Consider the following 6832-nt stretch of genomic DNA (forward strand, 5'->3'; position numbering starts at 1 on the left):
ACATGATCACTTCTTATATAGCTCAAACTATTTCCTATCTGGTGTATATAATCCCGTTTAATTCTAACCATCATCTAGTCATATTATTATATATTATATAAATTAAATACTATACAAATAATTATATAAATGTAATAACCATTATATTATTATGTTTTCTCTATGTTATAGACAATGAAGCCAAAGATTAGAGGAGTAAAATAAAATGGTTGAGATAACACAGCCAATAAGGGCAAGAGCTGGCACTTGAATACATTCTTGAAAGCATCTTTAGAATTAGCTCTTGTAATAGCCTATCATATTCACCACTATGTAACAGGAAAATGAAGACTGATTCTTAGTTACAGCACACAGGCTAGGAAAAAATTAGTCTTTCACTCTATCCTATTCCTTTAGTATATACTGAGAACACTATAAAACCAGAACATTGATCACTATGAAAAGAAAGTACAGCTGATTATATAAGAATAAAGAGACAAACTTTGGTCATTCTCTTTGAGCGCACACACACACACACACAACTAAAAAAATATGCTTTTTGCCAAGGTATAAGCAAAAACTCAGAAATGAGAATGCTGTAAGAATCATATTCTCTCTTATCAGGCAGTAAAACACTCAAGATCAAGAGTAGACCAGAAGAAATGTTATTGACATAGACATGCTTTTTATCATGTCTTATTTTTTTTTAAGGAAGGAAATAATGAAAACTGGTTTGGAACCCATAAAATCCTTTAGAATTTTTCCATATAAATATGTATATAATGATCGAGACCCATATCCTACATGTGTGAATCTTTTGGTATACCTGCGTGTGTGTGTCTAAATGCTAACAAACAAGACCTAATTATTCTGTTTATTTTTGTAGGGAGATTGGGAATAAAAGAAAGAACCTGTCATTAGAGTCTAAATTGTGGTACTCTCATCTACAAAAAATCTATCACTTTATTGTGAGAAAGAATAAGGAAGAACTTAATGAAGTCAGATTGAGTAACTCTGGGGGTGTGGAGATGGGGAGGAAAAGCTAATATAGTATGCTCTTGCTCTTTATTGTAGAGGTAAATAACATTAACATACATATTTGTTTAATTTCTCAAGAGAAACAATGAAATATGAACTACTTAATTTTATATAAAACTTAGAGGAAGGGGAATACAGAGAAGCAGATATATTTATATGATTTTGACACTGAACCATATTTCTTTTACATTTCCAAAAATGAAATTCACCCACAAAAATAGGAAAATACCTTAAAAGTAGGAAAAATAGGGGTGCCTGGGTGGCATCATAGGTTGAGTGACCAACTCTTTGTTTCAGCTTGTGTCCTATCTCAGGGTTGTGAGATCCAGCCCTGTGTCAGGCTCCCTGCTCAGTGGGGAGTTTGTTTGGGATTCTCTCTCCCCAACCCTCTGTCCCTCTTACCCCTATAGTGCTTAGGTGCTCTCTCTTTCAAATAAATAAATAACTCTTAGGGAAAAAAGTAGGAAAAATAATTGTAAAATTAAACACAAACTTAGAAAGTCGGGGTGCCTGGGTGGCTCAGTGGGTTAAGGCCTCTGCCTTCGACTCAGGTCATGATCCCAGGGTCCTGGGATCTAGCCTTGCATTGGGCTCTCTGCTCAGCAGGGAGCCTGCTTCCTCCTCTCTCTCGGCCTGCCTCTCTACCTACTTGTGATCTCTGTCTGTCAAATAAATAGATAAAATCTTCAAAAAAAAAAAAAAGAAAGTAAATCCAACTCTACATTAAATTGATAACACAGCTGTAAATCATAAATAATATTTCAAGTAACTTTAACACACTTCTCTAAAATAGATTTAAATATATATATTTATATATGTAAACAAAATGAACTATATACTTTTGGTACATTTTTAGTAAAAATGCACAATAGGTTTGTTGGTAATAATGCTGACAATGTATTTAAAGCTACATTAAAGTACATTCTTTTAAACTACAGTAAATGTATTATAAATGAATTTAAAATTATCCCATAATGTATGTTATAAAAAAAAGCATGTAAATATACTGAAATTATTTGGAACTAGTTTTTATAAAATAAAAGTATTAAATAAAATAGCTTTTATAGCACAAAAGTACTAAATAAAATAAATAAAAACCTTATTGTTAAATTCAAATTAGAAATAAGAATGTAAGTTGTAATTTAAAGTGTATATATTCCCTGGTTTTTTGCTACTAAAATAATCTAGAAACAGTGACCTCCCAGGAGTAATGTATACATGTAGCACCCAGATCTTGATTCTAAAAACCATTCTCCAGTATAATGAAGAGGTGAGACTTGAAGAAATAGCTATTTCCAAGTCTGAGAACAGGGAAAATAGAGAAAATGAAAAATGCACGCAAGGAACTGATCAAATATGAATGCATTCATATCAAAAGGACACAGGAATGGGATTGGCAGTTTGTGTGGAAAATTTTATTTATATATATATATTCATATATCTTGTATATATACTTATATATTTATATATATAAACATTTTACTTTTTTTTTTACTTTTTCAGTGTTCTAAGATTCATTGTTTATTTTTTTCAAAGCTATACATCTTAAAAACTTGATTAGTTCTTCCAACATGAATAATATGATACCCACTTTAATTTTGGCATGTATACTTAGTTGATCTTTCCATTCTGTTTATTTTTAAACTTTTTGCATCATTTTGTTTTAAAGTGTTATTGTGCAAAAAATATATAACCTTAGAGAGGAGACAGTAAGATTCTAATACAAAGGTAGTGTGCTTTAATCAGTAGGCTTAAACCATTTATATGCATACTGATTTTTGATGAATTTAAAAACATTTATTTTTGTTTTATGTTGTCCTATTTGTCATTATTTTATTTGCTTGTTTTATACACTCCATTTCCTACATTTTGGTGATTTTAGTTTTCATTGGTTCATTTTGTTAAGATATTTAAACCTACATATCCTACTTTAAAATTTTCGTATTAATTTTAGGTACATATTTGACAGGTAATATTAAACAGATTTTTTAATTAAAGTTGAAGTTTATATGATCAATTTTACTTTCTTCAAAGACATTAGTACCTACTTAATTTTATCTCCTTTTTTAATCCTCTTCTATAAACATATACATACATACATACACAAACATATACACACACACATCACATACACACACATAAATACAGTATAACACAAAACCTCATTATTGTTTTAATCTAGGTTGTAGTTTAATTTTTAACCAAAATATTTTTAAAAAACAATTAGTAATTATTTAGACATATTGCAAGACATATTTGTGGTAGGAAATTCTTGAATAGTATTATTCAAATGTCAGTAAGCTAATTAAATAATTTATAGAAATGCAGCATGTCAAGGATGAAATTTTTTTTAAAAACTTATTTATTTATTTTAGGAGGGCATAGGGAGAGAGAGAATATCAGCAGATTTCCTGCTGAGAGTGAAGCCTGACATGAGGGTGGATCCACAAACCTGAGATCATGACCTGGGCCAAAATCAAGAGTCTCATGCCCCTTAACTAACTAAGCCACCCAAGCACCCCAAGAATAGAATATTTTATCATTAATAGTGATTTATCCACTATTTATCCACATCAGAACATATTTGAAATACTCAAAATATATTGTAAAGTGAAAAAATTAATTCATATGAAGATGTGTATTTTAAGATATATATATATATAATATATATATTATATATATATATATAACACATTTATCTTTTCTGAAAATAGGCACCATTATTTTATAAACACACTTATCTTTATTGAGGGGAACTGGTACAACATATTACATGTGCATTTGTAATGTTGAAATTTTGCCATGTTTATACCATATGTAAATAAAGGATATTCAAAATGTCTACCATAAAGTGACAATTTTAAAAGAAGTTCTTTTAAGTCAGTGGTTATATGTTACATGGGCATCTGGGGAAAAGTTATTTAAAAAATTAATTCATTGATAAAGGAAAACATATGTCCCTAAAATAAGAAGAGTTGAATCTTCACAATCAGTGAAATGTGACTTGCCTATAATTTTGTCATCTCTAATTTTTGCAAAACATTTAAAAATAATCTGGTAGAGAATATGAGAAAAATGTTACTAAGATGAAAAGTGGTGCTTAATGGCAACATATATATCAACATTTAGTTGGTAAGAGACAGTGTAATTAATCATTGGTGTAGAGTTTTAGCAAATTTATGTGAGTTCTAAGAATCTGTCTAATGATACTCTGCCATTTATCATGAGAAATGTATTTCTTCTGTTTTTATTTTCCTTCAATTCAATATTAAGAAATATGTTGATTGAATTTCTAAGGATCATGTCTTTGAGTCAGGACTTTTGATCCAGAGAAAATGGCCCCAATTAGAGCCCAAAAGGGTCATTGAGAGTAACTGGAATGAAATTCTTGATAGCTTTGATGACATGAACCTCTCTGAGTCCCTTCTCAGTGGTATCTATGCCTATGGTTCTGGAAGCCTTCTGCCATCCAGCAGCAAGCCATTCTTCCTTGTATCAAGGGTTATGATGTGATCATTCAAGCCCAATCTGGGACTGTGAAAAAGGCCACTTTTCCATGGTGATTCTGTAACAGATTGAACTGGATCTAAAGGCTACACAGGCCTTGGTCCTAGCACCCAATAGAGAGTTGGCTCAGGACATACAAAACGTAGTCATGGCCTTAGAGGATTACATGGGTGTCTCTTGCTATGTCTGCCTTGGGGGGACCAATGTACCTGCTGAGGTGCAGAAGCTCAATCCCATTCATATTCTGGTCAAAAAAGAGGAGTTGACCCTGGGGGAGGGTATCTTCCAGTTCTATATCAATGTGGAATTAGAGGAGTGGAAGCTGGACACACTGTGTGACTTGTATGAAACTCTGATCATCACTCAGGCAGTCATATTCTTCAACAACTGAGGGAAAGTTGATTGGCTCACCGAGAAGATGCACACCTGTGACTTCACCATGTCCACCATGTACAGAGATACAGACCAAATGGAACAAGATGTTACCATAATGGAGTTCTGCCCTGGCTCTAGCAGAGCATTGATTACATGCAGACTGCCAGAGTCATTGATGTACAGCAGGTTTCTTTTGTCATCAACTATGACCTTCCCACGAACAGGAAAACTATATCCACAGAATCAGTCATTGTGGACAGATATGGCTATAAGGGTGTGACTATTAACATGGTGGCAGAAGAAGACAAGAGGACTCTTCAAGACGTTGAGACCTTCCACAACATCTTTTTTGAGGAGATTCTTGTCAGTGTTGCTGATTTCATTTGAGGGGCTGTCTTGGTATCTAGCCCTACCCAGGGTTCAGTCTGTGGAAGGCTGAAGAGGAGCAGGAGAGGGGAGGGAAGGGAGCCAAGGGATGGATATCTTATTATATTTTTTTTCTTTTTCTTTGGATGAATGTCACATTTTGAGGCAAAAAAATAATTATTGTCATTTTTTATTATGTAGGCTATACTTATCAATATAAACAGCAAAATTTTTAATATATTTTATAAATTAAAAGAAAACAGCACACTTGGCATCAAAAAACAGTATTGGTTGAAGTTTATCTATTCCATATATTATAAATAATTTCAGAATGACCTCATGGAATTGGCTCCTTTTTTTTTTCACTTTCATGGGTGTGTGTTTGCAAAATCTATTTTGTTTTTTAAAAGATTTATTTATTTGAGAGAGTGAGGAAGTGAGCATGAGTAGGAGGGGCAGAGGGAGATGTAGAGAGAATCCAAGCAGACTTTGCACTGAGCATCGAGCCCCACATCTTACTTTATCTTACAACACTGAGATCATGACCTAAGCCAAAACCAAGAGTCAGATGATTAACCAAATGTACCACCCAGGTGCCCTTACAAAATCTATTTTAAAAAGAAACCCATATTAGTTTTCATTTGTCCAGAATGATGGATGCAGATTATCATTTATAGTCATTTTCTATTTTTTACTGAAGTATAATGACATATAGTATCCTATTAGTTTATGTCAATAGTGCATCATAGTAAGTCAATATTTTTATCCATGATGAAATGATCTCCATAAGTCTAGTTTTCACCTGTCACCATACAGTTATTACACTATCATTGACTGTATCCCCTATGCTATATATTATGTCCCTATGATTAATTTATTTTAAAACTGGAAGTTTGTACTCTTAATCCTCTTTACCTATTTGCCCATCCCCCAACTTTTGGTAACCACCAGTGTCCTTATATCTATGAGTCTGTTTCTGTCTTGTTTATTTTTAAACTCCACACACAATTGAAATCATACGGTATTTGTCTTTCTCTATCTGACTTATTTCACTTAGCATAAATATCCTCACATCTATCCATGTTGTCTCAAATGTCGGAATCTCTTCTTTTTTTTAATAGCTAACTAATACTTTATTCTATACACCCACAACCACACACACACACACACACACACACACACACACACACACATACACACACCACATCTTGCCTATCCATTTGTCTACTGATGCACATTTAGGTTACTTCCATGTCTTGGGTATTGTAAATAATGCTGCCATGAACACAAGGGTGCATATGCCTTTTTGGATTGGTGTTTTTATTTCCTTTGTATAAGTGCTCAGAGGTGGAATTGTTGGATTGTGTGTTAGCTTTATTTTTAATTTTTTGAGAAACTTCCATACTGTTTTCCATAGTAGCTGAATCAATTTACACTGCTACAAATAGCATATGAGGTTTTTCTTTTCTTCACATTTTTGCCAGCACTGACTTTTTGTCATTTTGATAATAGTCAATCTGAGAGGGGAGAGGTGGTATCTCACTGTGATTTTGATTTGCATTTCCTT

General features: G+C 32.8%; 1 pseudogene across 1 annotated transcript; it reads left to right on the forward strand.

The window, feature by feature from the left end:
* The first annotated feature begins 4672 nt into the window (after positions 1 to 4672).
* LOC308338513 (eukaryotic initiation factor 4A-I-like) lies at positions 4673 to 5286 on the forward strand (annotated as a pseudogene). Its single transcript has one exon. The product of its transcript is annotated as a eukaryotic initiation factor 4A-I-like (transcript).
* Positions 5287 to 6832: the final 1546 nt, after the last annotated feature.

The sequence above is a fragment of the Martes martes genome (genome assembly GCF_963455335.1).
Source record: "Martes martes genome assembly, chromosome: 1".
Taxonomy (NCBI): domain Eukaryota; kingdom Metazoa; phylum Chordata; class Mammalia; order Carnivora; family Mustelidae; genus Martes; species Martes martes.